Here is a 22750-nt window from a genome sequence, read left to right on the forward strand (position 1 = left end):
ATATAGATGCTCTATTAGCACATAAATAGCAGCTGGGTCCCAGAAAAATAATTACATCTTGTAATCATTCACACAAGTAAGTGTAATTTTTTAGTTGAAAACATTTACTACTTAAAACTTTTACCCATAAAAAACTCCTGTATTTTTAAACATATTGTAATTTTACACAGCATTTCACTAACAACACATAAAGCAACATTATTGTTTGTATTTTTCATTTTAGTCATGGTTAGTGTATTGAAGAAAAAGGAAAACATCAATACATGTATATGGATTTTTATATTAACATGTGCCTGCAAAAAATGAGAACTGCTGCATAGTATCTGACAGCTGAATCAAAAGAAGAAAGCAAATACTAACTTCAGAAAAGCCTGTGACTAGCAACCACTTTCCAGTGGTAGCTGACATCCCATGCTCCAAAGACAGACACTGCAAATCTAAACAGCAGGCAGTTAAAGAACAACCTACTTTGGGGAAGTCTCTTTTCAACTTCATTAATTCCACAGTGACTGACCATATTCCTTCCATAATACGCATCTGCCCATACAGCTAGGGACTTCTGTGAAGTCCCAGTACAGAACAATTTATGAAAGAAGTTGAGATTTACAAGCCATTTAAAGTGGGGTTTAAATACCCTCTTTCCTTGCTAACTCAATGTTTCTTTGTTTTCTCCTATGTTTCAAACTACTAGACTTCAAAGTCACTCATGCTAAGCAGCTGTGCCAGGGTTTCAGTGCCCCAAGTTTTCAAAAGTATTTTCATTTCACAAAGATGTTCACCACTTTGAGAAACAGCATTTCCCTAAATTCAAACTAGTTTATTATGAAAAGAAAACCGTGACAACTGTTTGTACTCTTGCTTTATTATTACATCTGGCCTGGTCACTATTGGAAATTCAATCTATTATTGTTGCTAGGAGCCTGTTGCTATGCAACCTACAAGGGTTATGCAGCGCTTTCAGGCTGAGAAGCATTGAAAACACCACAGGTCTCCTAGCATGGCTCTAACCAATTTATTTAAATAGATTAACACTCTCCTCAACCAACCCCCAACTCCAGGCATACCCTTAAAAAAGTTATAATGACAGATTGGAACAATGTAAACAAACACCAAAACAGAAGAATTACACAAAAGCAATATATCTGATCTCTACTGCACACTACAGCAAAGTAAACAGCAATGTTCACCCTAATTCATCATTTAAGTTAGGCCAGTTAAAATGCATAAACATCAAAACCTTTCAAACAGCTTTCAACAGCTACTATAATGGAGTTGCACAATGTGCTCTGTACAGATATTTTATTATAAACTTTGACAGAAAAATAATCAAATTTCATATCCTGTATCATAAAGTAGATCTTTTTTTTTTTTAAAGAGCCCTAAAAAGAACTTTAAAATTGCAGAATAATACGTAGTATTTATTCTCTATATCAAAACATGCCCAACAGGCCTGTAAATTGATTTTAAAACTTTGCAGTCAAACTGAGTTGTGCTTTTGTGAGTCTGTCACCTTTACAGATTATGCAAGCCAAATTAGGCATCTATGTACATCTCTGCAGATTCATTTATTTCACCAAGATTTTTGCAAATCTGCTGAGAATGGCTAAGAAATTACATGCAGGAGAGATTAATATTATGGCTTTTCTCCACTCTTTCTAATAATCTAAGGGTGTTCCAGCCTGCAAAGAACAATTTTGTCTACAGCACCAGAATTAAGAATGCTGTGTTTCCTCCAGCTTGGTCCTTTAAATGGATCCATACTACAACACACTAGCACAGGCTGTGTTTGCTGACTGACTCAAGAGGATGATGGGAGTGTAAAATTAATTGTAACTGCCTTTTATTCAGTGGTAATACAGAGTTTTGCTGACCTTCTTCCCAAACTATTTTGTTGGTATCTCTTTTTCTGAAACTTGTACCTCTCTTTCGTTTTTCTGATATGACTGTCCATCTTTTTCAGTGTTTCCTCAGAGTACAAAGCAAAGAAAGAAACACACTGTCCCAAAAATTTCTGGAAAAGTTAAGATTAATTGTCTGCACAATAGCCATAACAGCCAGTGTCACAAAACAGATTTTAGAAGTCAGATGAGGAATGCTGGAGTTTGTTCTTCCCAAGACGCTTCCTACTACTTATTGGTTGAGGTTTTCTAGAGGTACCCTGAAAACAATAGCAAATACTAAGCCTGTACTGAACACAGAAATCTCAAGAGGGCTGGGGTAATACTGCAAACATCATCAGAATGCATTCATGAATACAAACTCTTAACTAGAACTTTGTTTTTTCTCCAGAATTTGTAAGCTTGCAAAATCCTTTTCTAAAGCAAAACCAAACATCTCACCTGTGTTAGGGCAAGAGTCAAACCACAAAGAAGCTGCCTTATCCCCATATTTGGGGGATCTAGTCTAGTTAAGTTGACAATCACTACTCGACTAGAGTCCCACAACCAAATACCACAATCGAATATGTTCCATCAGCTTCTACAGCCAAAACCGTAAGACTAAAGTCTTACCGTGTATGATCACCGTTGCTAGTTTACCTTTTAGAATTTTATAAAGAAAAGATCACTGTAATGTTAAGTTAGCCTTGTGGTCACTATCTCAAAGATGACAGGCAGCTTGGAAAATATCAACAGAGGTACAGCTAGAACAAACTAAGCGTGTTATACTGTAAAACTACCTACTGGTTTGTAATTAAAAACTAGATATTGATTATCTGAAGTACATTTTACAGTCAACATTTTGCTAGAGCTAGTTAAGTACTTCTATGTTGCCCAAGGATTTATTAGAGACAAGGACTCTGACAAAGACAGCAGATATCCAAAGCCACGTCAATCTACCATTTCTCCTTAAATGACCTTTCATAAGTATGATATTCCCTTCAATGTCACTGAAGCAAATGAAATTTGCAGGCATCAAGGTTTTGTTTACACAAAACAGAACAGGGCCTTGACTTACTAAAACTGGTAAGCCACACTGGTTGTCTTCCTTGACACCTCAATAAAAGAAACTTCACCAGAATCTGGCCATAACGAGCTTAAGGCCTAGCCTAGCATTTCTCCATCCTTTGTTACAGAAGATCTCACCTGTAGGAGTGGCCACCCAAAGAAGCTGTGCAAGCATATGTTTATGACTATGCATATAAAAGATTGGAAGAACCCAGAACAACTCAAAGAAACCTAAATCTCTATAAACACACATAACTTCTCACGCCATTATAAAAGAGTTCCAAACTGGAACAGAATTACCCAATCCAAACATTTCAAATACTAAAGTATTTCCTGAACTAAGCAACACTGAGCTAAGTACCTTAAAGTTGATCAATACAGTTAGATTTACTTAAATATTTAAAAACTATTGTGGATGAACCGTTTAAAACTTCAATCAAGAAACAACTATGTGTGGAAGGAAGTGTAGAAAATTATGGCTGTAAAGAGTATAATAACTGATGATACCTTGGGATTAGTCGCACAATTTTTTCAGAGGTTAGCCTCTAAGTGCCTTGAAGGATTGTACACATGCTTTCCAGGACAGATTCTGACAAACCAAAGCAAGCAGCAGCAATTTGGACAGCCCTGCCAGGTGTGGGAACTTGGCTTTGTCATGCCACAAAGGTGGAAGGTATTAATAAGCTCTGCAGAAAATCTTAGTAGATGTCACATGAGCACACTTCTGTATGTTTAAAGTGAACGTGAAAAAAAACCACCAAAACCAAAACAAAAAGGCACACCATCCAAACAACTCAAGACCTTATTTTAAGATATCCTCAGAGCTTTCCACTCAATATGGTATTTTTTTCCCCCAAAAGTCCAGAGTTTTTACCTGTCCACAGGTTGTTGCCAAAAGAAACCAATTCCAAACTTCTCAATATATTTTTCCAATTATATAAAATTGGCTAAAAGAATGTTACTCAGAATATATTTTTTAAGTGTCAATTTTGTGTACATTGACATGAAGCAGGCTAAAGCATCCTGAGAGAAAGCTAGAGATTAGCAAACAAGAAAGCAAAGTGGCTGCTGACAAAGGAAGAATCATGCTGTCCCTGGAAGCAAAGAATGGGAGCTGTAGGCTATCCCTATAACCCAGCCTGATAATCTGCCAGCCATGTGTGATGCTTTGTAGGCTTGTCACACCCCACTATCTCAGGTAATCTGTTAAATATTAAAACACACGCTAGCCAGGCATCTAACAAGGAACAGGAAAAAACAGTACACATTGAACTGCAGAGGTAAGTAACTAAAAAAAAGTGCCAAAAAAATACTGAAAATATAACTGTAATTACAGAAGATAGATAAACAGATATCATTGCTGTCAATGATAATACAATAAGGCAGCAAAAAAGGATTAAAACAAACTGCAAAGGAAGAAAAAATGTTGACATAAAGGAAGATTTAAACAGTGGTATATACTTCGATTTCCTGTTTAGGAAAAAAAAAAAGAAGAAGAAAGAAAATAAAATGAACAATCAATTTTTAAGTATACATACACAGAAAACTTTCATTCACAGAGAAACTACAAAATTGGGTACATATTTAGAAAAAGCTACCTTATTTTAAAATATTGCTTTATGTCCTGAAGATACCCTTCACCCTGCCCCACCATCTGAATTTAAGTATCTCTTTAAAAATCTACCACTTTGCTTTGTATTGATATACTTAAAGTACCATAATTGTAAAATTAAATCATCATTTTCCCCAGTAAGTACTGTATTAGCTCAAAAGGAAATCAAAACAATCTCACTCTGTGTTGGTAAAAAAATATGAAAAAAACCACAAATAGATAGTAACTGATAATAAAAGTATCCATGTCCTTTGCCATCTGAGTATAGTGTAAGGTGACTGATATTTCACTGTTTATCATGTTCTTTCTTTTTTTAAGAAATATATATTCAAGTTAAGAGCAAAGCCAGCAACAGCAGTTCTACAGGAAATATACAAGAAATGTATTATGTTGGAAGCAGTGACAAAGAAGTACTCTCACAGTAAAGGATATTATTTTACCAAACATACTTGAAATTCAGTATCACGCTGGACAACATTTAAGATACTAATTTTTAACCTTGTTTGCTTTCTCATGTGACTTTTCCCAATATGTTAGCTTTCACAAACACATATTTATTCATTTATTTTTTTATTATTTTTATTAAATTAAAGCTTGATTTTGGTGTCTCATGAAAAGATGCAGTATTTTTAGTGCAAAAACATACACAGAGTCATACACACAGAAATAAACCAAAAAACTCCATAAGCCCAAAAAAATCAAAACACTCCCACGTGGCTTTTTGTCCACCTTGCAGTAAAAGACACTCAGTTCCAAACAGCAAGTTCTGTTCTGCCTTTGCAACCTAACGGTATCACAGCGTAAAAGATAACAGTTTGAACAAGTCTCAGCTTATTTTTCCTGGATAGGTATCAATATTTTTATTTTTGTTCCATATCTGACTTAAAACCAGCCACTTCAATGTTTGTTTTTTGATTACAGGCTTACATTTATAAATAATATTCTAAAATTATTAAATCCTCCTTACTTATCACTGTACTTCTCTCAGAGAAACAGTGCTCTAAGCTCTTACATAAGACTGACTCTAGAAAGCATGTGAAAACATGAAATAGTGGAAATAACCTAGCTAATAAGAACCATTATGCATTGTATCTACTATGGCTTTTTTCCCCTCCAAGAAAAAAACACCAAGATAAGACATAATAGGAAGTACAGTATAAAGCTCAAATGAAGCAATCAATATGGAACAATATACTGGCACACAGAAAAGAAAAAAAAAAATTACTAGGGGAAATCCATTAATTATAAAAAGAAAAGAATGTTATTAACCAAGCTAGGACTGTACAACAGCACGTAGTTAATGAATCTTCATGTTTGCAGTAACTGGACTTACAATACAAATGGAATTTCAAGAATCGCACAATTGGATCCAAAGTACAGAATCACAGAATAATTTAGAACATTTGTGTCTTTTTTTTCTGACTTCCAATGTTACAGAAGATTCCTAACAGAAATGTTTGTATTATCTTACAAAAGACTTGATGCTCAAGTAATATAAATACTACTGTTTTCAATAGTTGGTTTAATGAAAGGTAACATTAACTGATTTTTGTAATTGTTTAGTCACGATTTGCTTTATTATGCTCCACCTTACTGCACATATAGAGAATCAGAAGACAATTCAAATATAAAGACTGAGTTTGATTTCCAAGTCTTTATTTTAAGACCTAAGACTATATATAACTTCTATCATTTGTTTTTCACAATTTCCAAGGAACAGTAAAATAACATTCTCAGATACCATTACCAATCTCATTTCTAATATGAGAACATAAAAATCTAAATGCACATGCAACACCAATACTGAGTACTACTTACATAGTTTTTGAGATATGCTAAAGATTATTCGATTTGTTTTTCTTACTGAAGCTCTTTGTTTTGTTCAGCAAGATTTACACCACTTTAATTTCCTTGGTATTCACTTTAATCACTGACTTGTAGAAGTCAGACATGTAACCTTACTTGACAGGAACATTCTTAAAGACAAACACAGTAGAATAGAGGTACTTGAAAAAAGTACTGGTGTTAAATGTTTCAGGACATTTCAAGTCTCACTGTGCATTCAGTTTAGTTCAAAAGGATTTTTCCCAGGAAAAAATGCACTGCAAACACTTTATGGAAACTTATGTCCCTCTTCCACTAACATTCCTGAATTTGAGGCCAGTTTAATAACTTATAAGTAAAATCAAAATGCAAGTGTATCTGATTATTTAAATGCAGATACTTCATTGTTAGCTGAACCAAATTCAGTGATTAAGGCATAAACAAAGAGATTACTTTCTAATACTGCCTTGATTATCAAGACTATATTTATCATAATTATTTTTATATATATATTTTTATATATATATATGCCTTTGTTTATCCCTCAAGCAGTGTCGAACAAGAGCAAGAGATACATTAATTTTGCTATGGACTTTGGCATCTGAACGCCCCACAATGCTCAAACACCAGCCAAAACAAACAAAACTAAAACCAACAAACAAAAAACCCAACAGAACTACTTCACTCAATAGAAGCATTGATTCTGAAACTATTTTTCTGATTTTGTCAATAGTAGTTACTGCTATGCACAATTCCTTAGACCACTGCTCTTCATCTCCATCATTGCTATTAATGTTATATTTCAAGCTATATGATAAAGCAAACATTTTTCTAAACAAACACTTCTTTACAGACACTGAGAAATGTTCATCCTCACTTCCTAAATCCTTTTTTGGACACAATCTGGTTCTTTTTGAAATTAACAGGAATACAGATGAGTAACAGGATAAGATTTTAGATACCCTCATCACAGCAAAAAAAATCACCTCTTCAGATTCCCAGCCATCATATTTGTTGAATACCACTTACAAATCACCAGGCAGTTAGCCAAATATAGATTGTTTCATCAATGCCCCTGAACTGGTCTCAACAAAGCTAGGAAATTATCCAATTTATTTTAAAGTTTTAAATAATTTCCAATAAAAATTTTAAGTTTGCTGGTTTTCCTCTTCCACTGCAACAAAAGCATTAAAAACTGCAAATTAAGACCCTAATAAATACACACAAATAGAAGTGCACAGAAATTGACAAATGGAGTTTGGTTTTGCCAGACATTCAACTAAGGCCTCTCCTTCTTGTTTTTAAAATGGCTTTGTTCATAGTTCCTTTCTCCTGAAGAGACCGAACAAATTTGTTTGCCGTCTAGTGCAATTTTCTCTACTGCTATTATTTTTGCCTCCGCAGGGCTCCAGTGAAAATTCTGAATGTTTCATTGTAAAATATTTTATAAATAAATGCACAGAATCCAGTCTATGTATGATCCTGAGTTTGTGAAATCCAGGGGGAAAAGTGCTGGACCAAAATAACATAATGGTAGTAATGCACTGAAGCAAAAAGGAACACAAGAGTTCTGCGTTGTTAGGGATATTGTCTCTTGGGCACACAAACTATGTTTTTGTGATATATCTCAAGACAACTATGTTGTGATTTTAGCTCTAGGCCTAAGAAACCGAACTGGCCAAGAAGAAAAATATGACAAACTAGATCACAGTCAAGGAATTTCTGCTGTAAAGAATCACAAGTAAAATTATATTATAGTTCAGGCTGCCAGGGATCTCAGGAGCTCTTAAACTTCCTTCCCAAAGCAGGCTCACACTTGGCATCAGACAAGTTCCTCAGGGCTTCATGCACTCAGGGCTTGAAAATCTCCAAGAACAGAGATGTCAAAACCTCGCTTGGCCCCAGCTGCATTGCTGGGCTGTCCTCCTGGGGAAAAAGATTTTCCTTATCTCCAACCTAAATCTCCCTCGTTTCAACTTGTGAACATTGTCTATCATCCTCTCACCACGCACAGCTGTGAAAAGCCTGTCTCCATCTTGTTGATTACCTCCTCATGGATATTACGGAAGGCTGATAATTTCAGGCATCCTAACAATCTCTCCTCCCAACTGAACAAGCTCAGGTCCCTCAGTGTCTCTGCACAGGCACATGTGCTCCAGCATCTGGCTGTCTCAGTGGCCTTCTGCTGAATTTACTCCCATTCACCAATGTCTTTCCCATAATGGCAGGACAGTGAGGGCAAAACTGGACATGGATGTAGACGTTGCCTAAGAAGTGCAGAGAGGGGTGGGATAGTAAGTTCCCTCAATTTCCTGCCTATACCCTTGCTCATACTGCCCAAGAGATACTGTTGTCTCCCCTATACTGCCCAAGCACACTGATGGATCACCTTCAGCTCACTGACACCCAGGCCCCAGGGCCTCCTCCACAGTGCTGCTTCCCAGCCACTCTGTCCCAAGCCTGCAGTCTACAGACTGCCAGTTGAGGGCCTGTGAAGACCTGGACAACTGCACAGGACTGACCCTTTTGGTCAATATGTTACTGTGGAAGTAAGTTAAAAGAGAGTCTTTTTCTCAGTGACCGCTTCCATACTAGATTTCACCAAGTAGCACAAGAATACCATGCTCATAAGAGATAATCTGTAAGTCTGTTGTAAGAAAAGATGCACTTTCTAACACTCTATGCAGGACATTTAAGAGACTATTTAAGAAAACATACTTGATACAGAAACAGCATGATAACAGTCAATGGTGTGAAAACCACCAGTTTTACCCATTGCCATAATGCAAGTAACTCCATTTGACAAGGGTGGATCACCTAGATTAAAAAGCAACTATTAAAAAGCAATTAAATTAAAAATAATAGTATATTTTAATAATGTAATTGTATTGTTATATTTTAATAATATATTTTAAATAATAATTAAAAAGCAATGCCCTAGCAATGCCTAGGTGATTTTTACTCCTATAAAATTACCTGCCACACTTCTTTTGCTCTTTGAGGAAAAAAACCCAACAGAACCAAACAGGACAGGACACCACACAGCACTGAGTGCCCTAAGCATCTTCTGTTCCTTTGGTTTTATGGCAAAATTAACCTTTTCCATACTAACAGGTTAAATGCTCTCAGTAGAGTACATAAAAACTTTTGAATTCATACATGAAAGACAGAAGTTCTGCATGTAGAATAAACATTTTTTAAAAACAAAGTATAAATACTAGCCAATGAGAGCAACTTGTTGAGAGTTCAGAAGCACAGCTGAAAGTCAAAAGTTACACTTGTGACCAGGCAACTTGGTTTACGGGGATGACACTGATCATTTTATTACAGGCCTTATCATACTACCAATTAATATCTCAATCTGCAGGATTAACACCCTATTACGTTGTGAAGCCATTGTTAATGGCCAAACCCTGCTACATTGGCCTTCGTATACAACAAACTTTGGAACAACTACTTCTATCATTTCTGATCAAAACCTCCCCTACACACACCTTACCACAGATGACCAAAACATAACTTCCCATTTCCTATCTGCTTTTCTGCCTTGTACATTATACCTTTTCCCACATTATAAAGTGTGGGAAGAAAATCCTATACTGTCGACGGCGAGGGAAGTCAAGCAGGCAAACTCAATATGAGTGATAAAGCAAGCTTCGATTTATTACGGCGCGATTATGTCTTATATACAGTTCCAGTTAATTATGCCTACAAGTCATCTGCTGATTGGCTAAGCTCTAAAGGGTTACATTTTCATACGTCCTCCTACTTGTGGTTTCTGCGGATAGCTAGCTACATATTTTTTTTTCTCTCTTGTCTACGCGAATTCCTCAAAGTTATGTACAACATTAGGCACAAGGTCAGTGTTTTTCTCAGCTTCCTTATCAGCATGCCTCAGCACAGCTGCAAGGCCTGCTTCAGCTAACTTACGCTAACTTTGTTTCACAAAGATCTTTAAGGGAGTCATGGCCGTGATCACACAGCCATTCTGCAACACTATACTTTATTAAAAACATCAGTTATTTTCAGTAGAGGAAAAAGAATGAACTGCTGGCCCCAACTTATCTTGTTTCAGTAGGCTACAGATGGTCAGCCTGCTGATGTTGAACTTTCAAGAAAGTCAGCTGTGTCTGAAGAGTTACCATCCTTGGATCATAACATGTAACCAACAACACACTATGCTAACACAAGAACTTTTGAGCATCCCAAACTTATGACAGTGCTGAGGACAAACCATTAAGAGCTGCTGAGATTTACAGCACAGTTGTTTCAGGTTCCAACCATATAACCTAGCAGGTCATCCTGAAATCAAGCCCTGGAAACCCCTAAAAGGCAGTCTTCCACATGTAAAGTAATCCTAACACTCCCCTTCATGTAAGTTGCCTGAAATATGTTTGCGATGTCACAAGCTGTGACTCAAGGCCACATGAAGAATACCTCTTCATTAGGTCACGAAAGTTGGCCACTGCACTGAAGTCACGACACTGTGTCTAACTCTTCCTTTAAGTCATGAAATGTCAGTTTCTTCAGGATTCAATCAGGAGAAATATATACTCAACCAACGACAAGCAGTGAAGATACTTAACACCTTCAAGCCCTGTTAAGACACAAAACTTGACTCAGTAGCTCATACCAGGATCATGGCAAGTAATTTTACTATCTGAAATTTAAATCTTAGTAACAGTTGCCTCCTCAAACAACTATTGAGGTAAGATGGTATCTGAAATGTGCATATCCCAGACTGTACAAGTTCGTAAGGTTATCTGACTACTGACCATCTGGATGGCTTGAAACAACAGCATTAAGAAACCTTCATAAAACAGCTGCAACTGAACAAGCATAAAACCCCCAACCTTTAAAATACTAGGAAAGAGCTCTGTTCCATTAACCAGAATCACTGCTTGCATAATAAATTATGCTACTGCTTTGTAGGACCAACTCTAATTCTCAGCCTATTGCAAATAAACCTTCCCTTGGTTTGACATAAGTTTGCTAGTAAAGTATGCTTCAGTCACAAAACCTGAACTGTATGAACCAGCCTGAGGCTTGGAAAACCCTAAGTCTCTCATCTGCCCATAACTACAGACCCAGAGCACCAAAACCTCTACAAATTTACCTGCCCAGTACTGTTCCTTGAAATATCCCATCAGGTATATATATATAATTTAAAAAATACTCCTCGCAGTACAAAGGAGTTAAGGACTTTCCAGTTCTCGAAAGAGCTGGAGAAAGCCAGAGCAACCCAAGACAATCTTCCATCAGAAACCACCTGGAAAGCTGGAAAGAGACATATCACAAAGAGCTGAGCATTCGTCTTAGCACATTCACACTTGTTTCACTTCAAAACCCAGAATTTGAGCACAAAAGGATTTCCACAAAATAAAGGAATGGAGCTATATTTCTGTGCTACATAGCACCATTCTAAAACTAAGCATATTTTACTCCTTAAAACAACTGTAAGGATGGTACAGCTCATGGAAGAGTCTTCATGCCTTTCAGAAAGTCCAAAGAAAAGTCCTCCTAGAAGTTATAGGGAATTGCTGTTACTATTACGCAGAATCAACTCCGAGGAAGTAAAAGTGTACTGGATTTTACATTTTTCCTTGTACTAAATCTGACAGAAAACAAATAACTCTTCCATATTCATTTTATTATCAACTCTTTTGCAAATTGTAACTCAGTTGAAGTGGTTTAAGAGAGTGGACCAAATAAAATAGAAGTGAACTAAATACAAAACAGATACCCACATGTTGACACAACCTTAGCTACCACATGCTCAAACTAGCATGTTGATTTCACCTCATGGCTAACAGCTAATTAGGTGAGTCAGCTACTATGCAGGTAGGTCAACTGCTCCTTACTACCCAAGGCTAATGTAACATTGCATACAGCCAGATCTTAAGGCAGAAGTAGTCTAAATAGTTTTCACAAATCATAATTTAATTTTATAAATGGGTGTCTGTAGAGTTACAAATACTTAGCTAAACATTAACTTTCTATCACTCAACTAACTTTAAAATGTGTATGATCTGACAATTAATTTTAGATTTCTCAATCAGAAATTTTGAGTAAATTTAGTTTAAAATCGTGATTATAGAACAACTCTTTTCCTAAAAGAAACACTTTGAAAATCAAGCATGGGTATTTAATTAAGGCAAGTAGAGTCATAGAATCATTTAGGTTGGAAAAGACCTTTGAGATCAAGTCCAACCACTAACCCAGGACTGCCCAAGTCCATCACTAAACCATATTCCTATGCACCTCATCTACAAGTCTTAAACAGCTCCAGGGATGGTGACTCAACCATCCCCCTGGGCAGCCTGTTCCAGTGCTTGACAAACCTATCAGTGAAGAAACTTTTCCTAATATCCCATGAAACCTCTCCTGGCACAACCTGAGGCCATTTACTCTTGTCCTGCTGCTTGTTATCTGGGATAAGAGACCTATCTTCACATCACTACAACCTCCTTTCAGCTAGCTGTAGAGAGCAATAAGGTCTCCACAAGACTCCTCCACACTAAACAGCCCCAGTTCCCTCAGCTGCTCCTCGCAAGCCTTGTGCTCCAGACCCTTCCCCAGCCCCGCTGCCATTCCCTGGACACGCTGCAGCCCCTCTACGTCCCTCCTGCAGTGAGGGGCCCAAACCTGAACACAGGGTTCGAGATGCGGCCTCACCAGTGCCGAGTGCAGGGGGACAGTCCCTTCCCTTGCCCTGCTGGCCACACTGCTCCTGACAGAAGCCAGGGTGCTGCTGGCCTCCTTGGCCACCTGGGCACACTGCTGGCTCATGTCCAGCCGGCTGCCGACCCGCACTCCCAGGCCCTTTTCCAGCAGGCAGCTTTCCAGCCACTCTTTCCTGAGCCTGTAGCATTTTGTGGGGTTGCTGTGACCCAAGTGCAGGACCTGGCATTTCTCCTTGTTGAACCTTATACAGCTGGCCTCGACCCATCGGTCCAGCCTGTCCAGATCCTTCTGCAGAGCCTTCCTGTCCTCCAGCAGATCAACATTCCCACCCAACTTGGTGTCCTCTGCAAACTCAATGAGTTTGGGCTCATTCCAATCCTCCAGATCGTCAATAAAGATACTAAACAGGACTGGCCCCAGCACGGAGCCATGGGGAACATGGCTTGTGATAGGCTGCCAGCTGGATGTAATTCCATGTACTACAACACTTCGGGCTCGGCCATCCAGCCAGCTTTTTACCCAGCGTAAAGTATACCTGTTCAAGCCAAGCACAGCCAGTTTCTCCAGGAGAATACTGTGGGAGAAGGTGTCAAAAGCTTTACTAATGTCCAGGTAGACAACATCCACAGCCTTTCCGTCATCCACTAGGCAGATCATCTTGTTGTAGAAGAAGGTAAGGTTCATCATGCAGGACCTGCCTTTCATAAACCTATGCTGGCTGGGCCTGGTCCTAGTTTTAAGGTAATTTTTTTTTTATTTCCCGTACCTTTCAAAATTTTCCGAAAGGTCCAAAGCAATTAACATTAAATCCCATTAATAAACACAGTATGTAAAAACTTAACTAGAAATACAAATTAACAACCCTTTGTGTACAAGAATGTGGAATAAGAAACATTCTTACTTCACTAAATCTTTAACTATTGTCTCTCCTGCTTATGTCAAGCTACAGAACAATAAAGAGGTAAGAATACAGCACGTCTAATTGGAAAAAAAAACGAATCAGAGCTCTAGATGAGAAATTGTGAAAACTTTCCGCAGCAGTTAAATAAAAGGTGAATCTCAGACAGAGTATTACAAGGAATAATAGTAAGCTGAGATTTTGGTCCACTGGGTTTGCAGTTAGGTGATGAGAGATGCTTAGGTTTTACCCAAATTTATGAGGCATTTAACATAACACAGAAATGCTGACATTCACCACTCCTTCCAATGGCAAGAAAACTACAGTTACATTGTTATTTTTGCTTTCATCTACCTATAATGAGTAGACTAATTTACCTCCTTAGTAAATACTAGTTACTTTTTGTGGTTCAACTCCTCTGGGACTTGCACTGTCAAATTGCTCTCTCAGCTGTTCACAGTGCAGAACGTTACACCAAGCGATAAGGAACAAAAAGTTCACGCAATAGAATCTAATTTTGTTTAGATGAGGCTCTCCAGAAAAATAGCAACTTTTGTAAATGCTTTGTGGATAATTCGCAACAGGTCACAACAAAAGACATCAGCTCAAATTCACAAACCTGGTCATCTAATTCACTAGCAAGTAAAATTTTCATATAGTCTATCAACATCCAGTATCACTGTCAGATTAAAGGAGCTATGTAAACAAGAGTGCTCTCCCTTCTCCCCTCCCCAAATGTAGGTACACTGGCGGGGCAAGAGGGAAAGAAAATCAGACCACAGGTACTTCAGAAACAATACACAATGCATCATCTGAAAATTCAGCAGATATGAACTAGCTCATTGGAACTAAAAATACATTTCCAAATTTCAACTCCACATAAGCATAAAATAGCTATATATAATCATAGTAATCGTGTTGTAAGTAGGTCTGGCTCAGAATCCTATTAACTTTTTCAATTCTTTGTAAGAGAAGTATAGTTAACCCCACAGAAAAAGAAGTAACCAGACTACCTGAACCGAAGTAAACTGACTCAACTGCAACTGCACCTTTTAACAGATTTGCTTGTTTCTTGCCTTGCAACGTTGCAGGATTTCACTACACTGATTTTAAGCACACACTTTAAAAAAAAACTTAAAATGCACACTTAGAAAACATCCCTGAGGTGGTGTGTAAGAGAAAACACAGATTAATTATTATGAGGTAATAAAACAGAAGAGAGAAGCCATTTACTTGGCAGATACATGGCTTTGAATCATTAGTTGTAGTGGCAGCATACAAAGCCTGAACAAAATCTAGATAACACAGTTTTTGCCTTAAAGACTTTATAAACTTATTTGAAATAAGTCTTTGATAAGAAGAAAATGAAAGAACTAAAGAAACTATTTACTCAGAGAATGTCTAAGAAGCTGAGGTATACTCAATGTACTGGGTCCATGGGCAGATGAAATTACTTTTAAAAATGGTGCTAGGTATTTTCTTCCTCTCATTAATGAATAAACACATCACATGTTAAAAGTATGCTCAAATTTAGTGATTAATATACAATCTTTGGTGTTCCCATAGTACAGTCATGGATGTCATATAGGAACTTGAACAAGTAAGACAGGTTAGAAATAAGTTAAGAATTTACAGAGGAAGCTTGAATTGCTAGAATTTAACCTTCCAAGCCTCAATAAAATGTATATTGAGAAACCAAAAATTCCTGTATTAAATTCAGCTTAACAATATAGTCCATTGTCTCTTCATTTTGGGCCACTAAATCTGGTTAGGAGACCAAAGACAAACAACTTGCCATGGTGTAACAGAAAAACCAACTAAAGACACCTGTGCAAAACCAAGCAATTTAATGTGCACTTATCCCAGCTCATAGGTTTCCAAAGGGAAATTAAACTGAACTAGACACCATTATCCATCCACATGCACAAAAAAGCATTGCCTTATTAGTCTTACAGTATATGGCAAAGCAATAGCTATTATTAAACTAGAGAAGTTACAATAATGAAATTATAATCTGTCTAATTTTTCTTTTGCGGGGCTTGGGGTTGTGGCTTTTCTGGGGGATGGGGTTTTTTTCTTTCCCAGAACTAGTGATTGATGGAAAAAAATATCTACCCTAATCAGCTAAAGCTCCTGTCTCTTTTGCAATTCAGAAGTAAACAGGTAAGCTTCAACTGCAGTTTCATCCAGGAAGAGTTTCAGTGAGAAAGGAAAACAAAAACCAACAAAAAAATCCATATAGGGCAAGGCATTCTTTAAAAAGAATTCAGCTCTAAATGAACAAGTTACATAAAATGTGAATATAGTTGAAAAATAATACATATAATAAATGTGACTCCAAAATGCATGCATCTCTCAGGCAAGTTCATCTAACTTTTCAGATGAGCAATAATTTAGCTCAATAAGCATAAACTGTTATGTCTGTATATTATATAGCTGAAATTTACACATAATTCTTTGTTCTCTTTCAATGAGCAGGGATTGTATTTTAAGTGTATGTATGCATATACACACACACACACACACACCCCTCTACACACATGGACATACTCAAACGTGGAACTGCCAATTTTTTCCATGATTTTTAGCAAAATATTGCCAAAATAGTAAGTTTACTATATTGCAATGCACAGGAAAAAGTAGAAAAAATTCAGTAAGATTTAGTCAAATCCCATATAAACTATCAGTGTATTTTGATGAAAGAATATTAAGGATTTTCTTTCCATTTTATATTTCAAATAGCATAGCACCCTCTGGTGCATCTAGTAGAAAGAAAATAACTAAGAACTATGAATAAATACCAGTCATTGTTATAAAAAAAGACAATGTTAAAAAGAAGAAAAAAGGAACCCTTAGAAACAAAAAATGTCTAATAATCATTGGAAATAAAATTTCAATGTAATCCTTTCTTATTAAAATCTTTTATAACTAAGGAAGTTATAATATTGAATAATAAAATATTTTAAAAATTTAAAAAACACAGAAGTTTGAAACTACTCCTGTGTTCTTAATAATAGGCCATTTTTATTAAAAACATATTCTTACATGACAAATTTATTAAGAAAAAAAGGTAAGTAATTCAGTGAAACAAACTGTTACACCAAGCACTATTATCTGCTTTTGGTCTTGCAAGAGTGAAAATTATTAGGACTACAGCTATCCACACAGTCATAAACCGCTAAATTTCACACCCAAATAGTCATATCTCCTTTAGAAGTCCAATGAGAAAAGAATTAAAAACATGGAACACTTCAAACTCTGATATGACATGTTAACTATTAAAACACACCTAGTTATTGGCAAAATAATTTCCTACAAAAGTATATTTTGCTAATTGCAAAAGCAGAGACCATCACCTGCTTTAGGCAGCTCTTTTGTAAACCTCTGGAAGTTTCAACAATGCACAAGAAATGAAAGTGACACCTGTTTAAATCAGCCATCTGTCCCTAACAAACTAGAACTAGCCAAATCAGTATATGCACTCTCCTTAAATTTCCGAAGTATGGGTATACATTACACCTGTGGAAAAAGAGAAGTACTGCTGTGACTGACAACCAACTTTACCAGAAATAAATAATAAACTTGTGGCTAACAGAAAAACATCATTTTAAACATTAGCCCATTCATTTAAAAAATCTTAATCATGCTTTCAGCCCTCATTCTTACTAAGGAAAAAAAAATAAAGTAGCTTTATTCACAATTTAAAAACATGATCACTTTTGGTATCCTAACACATTCGTTTGACAGAGCTTGATTTTGAAATGGAACTCCAACTACAAGGACACTACCATACCACTGAAAGCTTATTATTTTGTTCTGTGTGTATTTGTGATGCGTTCACAACATGTTTCAACTGAGAATAATTTGTAAAAAGGACTTTTAAGAGTCATATCTGATATAAAGGCTACACATTTTTTAAGTATTCCGTATGACAATACCTGCAGCTAGTAAGTTTTGGAGACTGCAGGTAAAAATAAAATTAATATGGAATATTTTAAGAGGGGAAAGAAGCCTTTCATAGGAGGACAATGTAAAGCATGGAAACCAGAAACACTAACTAGAACACCAAAAGGAACTGCAGTGATAAAAGATCACTGCATTTTAGATACTTGCTTACATTTCAAGTAGGAAAATGGTAACAGCCTTCCCTCTCTACACAAAGTTTAGTAAATGAAAAGAAATGGCTACATTTATTTCTGTAGACAGTTTTGTGATAAACAAACTACTGTATCAGGCAGGAACAAGAAATGGGACAGTGCTAACAAAGCTGAACCTAATTATTAAATAAAGCACCCTGACTTTAAACTCTTTAACACCATTGTACGTTTGATTCCTCTTTTGTTTACCTATATTACTTTACTGAAAGGCTTTCGCTCCACAGTAGCACCATGTAGGCTAGCTCACTAACAGCACAACAAAGCATATGATACAGATAGGCTCATTAGGATATGTTGAAACACAATTAGTTACACAGTCTGAAGTCATGAAAACCAATGGATTAAAAAAATAAAAATAGAAATTACAAGCCACCTCATTTTCAAACACCGGTTAGCATCACAAATACCAACTATTTTGATAGCTGTGGGCATTAGGGAATCAGAATGCAAAATCCAGATCTCCTCTGTGATCATTACAGTATTTCAGAGAGAATAAAGAGTCAATAATATTAAAGTGATTACAACTGCACTATTACTTTCCAAATTTCAGTCACTGCCTAAAGAAAGCGTGGCTTAGTATTAAAAAAGTCTTTGCTTTCAGACAGTATGATGTACTTTTTGATCTGATTTTTTATGAAACATCTGTACGTCTCCTCACAGAGTTAAAACAGAAAGTTTGTCTCGCAGCTGATGCACGCACTTTCTTTTGCTACCCAGGCTCTGCATACATGTTCTGCAAAGACAGATTTCAACACCCAAGAAGGATTCCATTCCAAATAGTAAATACTCTGTCCTGCTGTGAGAGGACTACTCAGGAAAGGCATGGTGCAGAACTGACATCTCTTTTCAGCAATGGTAAATGACAGGAATGATTTCACAACCAACAAATCGCATAAACTACGCAATAAAACTAATAACAAATACATTAAGATTTAAATGCGCCATATAACTAATACAGTACCATAACTCACTGAAAATTCTTAATGTCTTTAGAAGTCATTTGACAGCAGGACCTAGAAAGTCAGCATACGGTTGTATCTTAAGTAAAATCATAAAAAGATGACAACACAGAAACCTTTGGTCATTACTCAAAATAATGTATTTTCTAAGCTCCTGCCGGCCCATGAAATATACATAAAAAAAATACAGATCCAATACGCGTTAGCTCAAGAAATGTTGGTATCAACAATGCACTAACTACTTAGCATGTTTTTTAGTTGATAGCTACTTGGAAAAACTGCCCCTGTCGCATTCATTGGTAGATCCAATGTGAGACAAACAAATATATTGTTGAAATTGTAATGAGAAACCCTGCATTTTACACAGGGTTCTACAGATGTAAAAATAGAAAGAGCATAGATACAATTAAAATGTACGTTTTAGATTAAAAACAAGCACATCCTTTTTCCTAACTATTTTACTAAATAAAGCAATAAGGAAATAAGTCGTCACTTCAAGAAGAAAAAAAGCTTGCCTCAACGACACATGATTTGACAGGTCAAAGGGGAGAGTGCAACTGGATATGGAGATTTTAAAAGAAAATTTCACTGCCATCATAGATGCCAAAAATTCACTTTATCTGAAAGAATTTAAAAAGTATACAGAAGTATGATTTGATGACACTGATGACACAAAGCTTTAGATTTTAATAAGCAATTGCAAAAAAGGATGAAGAAAACAAGCATTTTGGAGTGTAAAAAAATGCAAAACATTCTCATTAATAACCCAGTTTCTACTACAGCTCCTTGAAAGGTACAAAGCTGCCTCTTCCCTCTTTCTCAAATGCACTCCTGAAAGAGCAGTAATAACAAAATCACTTTTTTTAAAAAATACTATTTCTTGTTTTGTCCTTTCTTTGCTGCTCAGTACAAACTCAATCAATACCCTGAATTTCCTTCATTATGGAGAGTTTAAGGAAACTGAAATGGATTCTTTCCACATGAACGTTAACTCACCGTGCATAATCTACACATGCGATGTTCCATACTACACTGGTTGTATGAAAGCATCATTTAAAAAGGAGTGCAAGAAAAAAACCCTGCTACTCGGTGTATGGGTGAGGGTACTGAATAAACAAAAAAGCACTTCACAATAGAAAGAACATACAGTTTGCACTAAAATAAGCAGCAAATTGAATATGAATAAAAGAGCTACATTGCTATGTAAAGCAGAGTGGAGTGATTGCTATGATCGACAGCACATGAGCATGATTAAAAAAAATACAGCAAGTTCATAAAAATCTGCAGCATTTAGCAGTCGCATCAAATCCGAACAAGGCCCCTACAAGTGAAGGGGGGGGGGGGGGGGGGGAAGCCCAGCTCTTGGTGTGCTACAGGATCCGTCTCTAGCTGCATCCTTCCTCCCACCCCCAGTTTCCTTCGGGTGTGAAGTAAGTAACCTCAGACCGTGGCCGGAGCCTCGTTCCTTGATGTCCACATTCCCCCGTCCGTGCAAACGAGTGACCAAGTAAGATGCATACCCACCGCATTCAAGCAATTGTCCTGGAAGTCCCAGAAGCGTGCCTCCATGCCCATCATCACCAAGCCTCTCTTCCTCCTCACTTCGCACCGCGGCCAGCTCCCTCCCCGCCCGACAGCCCGCCCCATCCCAACCGCACCGCCGAAGCACGCCCTCCCCACCCCGCCGCAAAGTCCACCCAGCGGGGCCGGGGGCGGGGGTCGCGGGGGGCGAGACGGACGGGGAAGAGGGACGGAGAGGGGGAGATGGCGAAGGCAAGCCGGGGAGCCGGGAAGGCGACCCACGTCCCCCTCACCGCTGCGCAGCGCAGCGAGCCGCGCAGCCCAAGGGAGCAGCCTCGGCCCGGATGCTGCGAGGAGGGGTGAGGCGGCGGCCGGGGGAGGGCGAGCGGAGGGAGGGCCGGCCTGCGCCCGACAAGCATATTCACCTGGGCTGAGGCGGGCTGTGGTGGCGTTCCCGCTGTCGTTGCTGCTGGAGGTGGCTGCTGTTGTTGTTGTTGTTGTTGTTGTGGGTGACGATGAGGAAGGGGGTGAGGAGCAGCAGCAGGAGGAGCAGGAGGAGGAGGAGGAGCAGGAGAGGAGCGGTTGTTGTTGATGGGTAACAGTCGCCAGGACTACGGTGACTATGGCGCTTGATTCACAAGGCAACGGTTGCTATAACTCACAAAAGGGAGAGCGAGCGAGGGAGGAGGAGGCGGCGGCCCAGCCGGAGAGGCCCGGAAGAGGCGGGGCCTGCCCTAACGGACGGCGCCGGGGCGGGCGGGAGAAGCTCGGCCGGGCCGGGCACCGCCTGGGCTCTGGCGCCGCGCCGGGGCCGCCGAGGCGAGCGGGCGCGCGCAGGTACGGCGGGCAGGCGGCCGGCGGCGGTTAGCGGCGCGGGGCCGGCGGCGAGGGGCGTGGCAGCGCGGGTGCTGCCTGGGTCGGGCCCGCGGCCGCCTGACGCCATTTCCGGCGGGCGGGGAGGTGGGGGCTCGGCTGCGGCGCGCTGCCGGCGAGGGGGCCGCACAGCGCCCGGCGGTGGGCGAGGGAGCTGCCGCCAGGCGGGACGGACAGGAAGTTAGGCCGGGCGGCGGCGGCTCTCCCCCGCCTACCGCCGCCTGTCACAGGCGCCCCACGCCTCCTTCCCTCGGAAAATGGCAGCGAGGGCCGGTGGCGGTGGGGGAGCTGCCCGGCTGCCGCCATTTTAAGGCGGGAGGGACGGCGGCGGCCCGGCTCGCAGCTCCGCCGTGCCCCAGCCCGCGCGAGGCTCATGCGGGCGTGAGGCGAAAGGCCGCGCTGTGGCCGAGACAAGGCCTGGGGCGCCCGGCAGCTGCCCCGGGTCCTGCCCCGGGTCCTTTTGGCCTTGCCGCGCCTACGGGCCTCGGCCCCCATGCGAGCGGTGGGGCCGTGGAGGTCGTGGGTGCGGTGCTGACAGCTGTGAAACCGGGCTGCTCTCCACCTGGCAGTGCATGTGTGTTCATTCTAGATGGGTGCTTGGGGGACAGGTGACATCGAGGTGTAGGTGGTTTCCTGGCTATGTACAGGGCCCACACATCTAAAGGCTAGTAGGTGTATGTAATCCCAGCGCATCCCTATCTGCAGCTTTGTATACAGCTGCTGCTCTCTGTATTGTTAACGATCACCTGTAATCTGTTAACTGTGTAGTTGCCTCATGACTGTTTCCAATGTACTTGTCTGTATCCTCACATGGTCCGTTACCCACACGTTTTAACAGTCCTGACATCTTCCTCATACCTGTCACTGTAAGCACCAGACATTTGCCTCATATACCCTGCCACTCCACTATACCTGCCCGTAGATCAACAGATCAAAATTGCTGTTACATACCACAGGAATGTTTTCAAACTGTTAATAGATTTACTGTGACTTTCAGGGCCCCATGTAACTATTGTAGCTGTAAGAACTATTTATAATAAAAGTCAAAAATCTGTACGTATATAAAAATAAAACCTTAACTGACGGAGCTTTAAGTCTGTAACAGAACAATCTTGAACTAATAAAACTCTGCACTTCTCCAACTGAAGCTATGTTTTACTACTTCCTGCGGTGAAACCTAATCTTCCTGAGATCCTAACCTTGTAACTGCTCTGCTGGGATCTTCAACCTCAGTGGGTGTCTTGAGTGTTTTAAGAGTGGATGGTCCCTCACTTGCC

The 22750-nt window shown here is 39.2% G+C and overlaps 1 protein-coding gene across 4 annotated transcripts in view; it reads right to left on the reverse strand.

Annotated features, from left to right (window-relative positions):
* Positions 1 to 21347, reverse strand: part of RFX3 (regulatory factor X3) — a 128084-nt gene extending 106737 nt beyond the window's left edge. For 3 of the 4 annotated variants that reach the window (XM_055698583.1, XM_055698582.1, XM_055698585.1), the window contains exon 1: positions 21026 to 21347. The gene's annotated coding sequence lies outside the window, so the exon portion shown is untranslated. Of the gene's footprint in view, positions 1 to 20603; positions 20769 to 21025 lie in introns of those variants that run through there. The other variant, XM_055698584.1, reaches the window with a different exon arrangement.
* Between the last annotated feature and the right edge of the window lie 1403 nt (positions 21348 to 22750).

The sequence above is a fragment of the Falco cherrug genome, chromosome Z (assembly GCF_023634085.1).
Source record: "Falco cherrug isolate bFalChe1 chromosome Z, bFalChe1.pri, whole genome shotgun sequence".
NCBI classification, from domain to species: Eukaryota; Metazoa; Chordata; class Aves; order Falconiformes; family Falconidae; genus Falco; species Falco cherrug.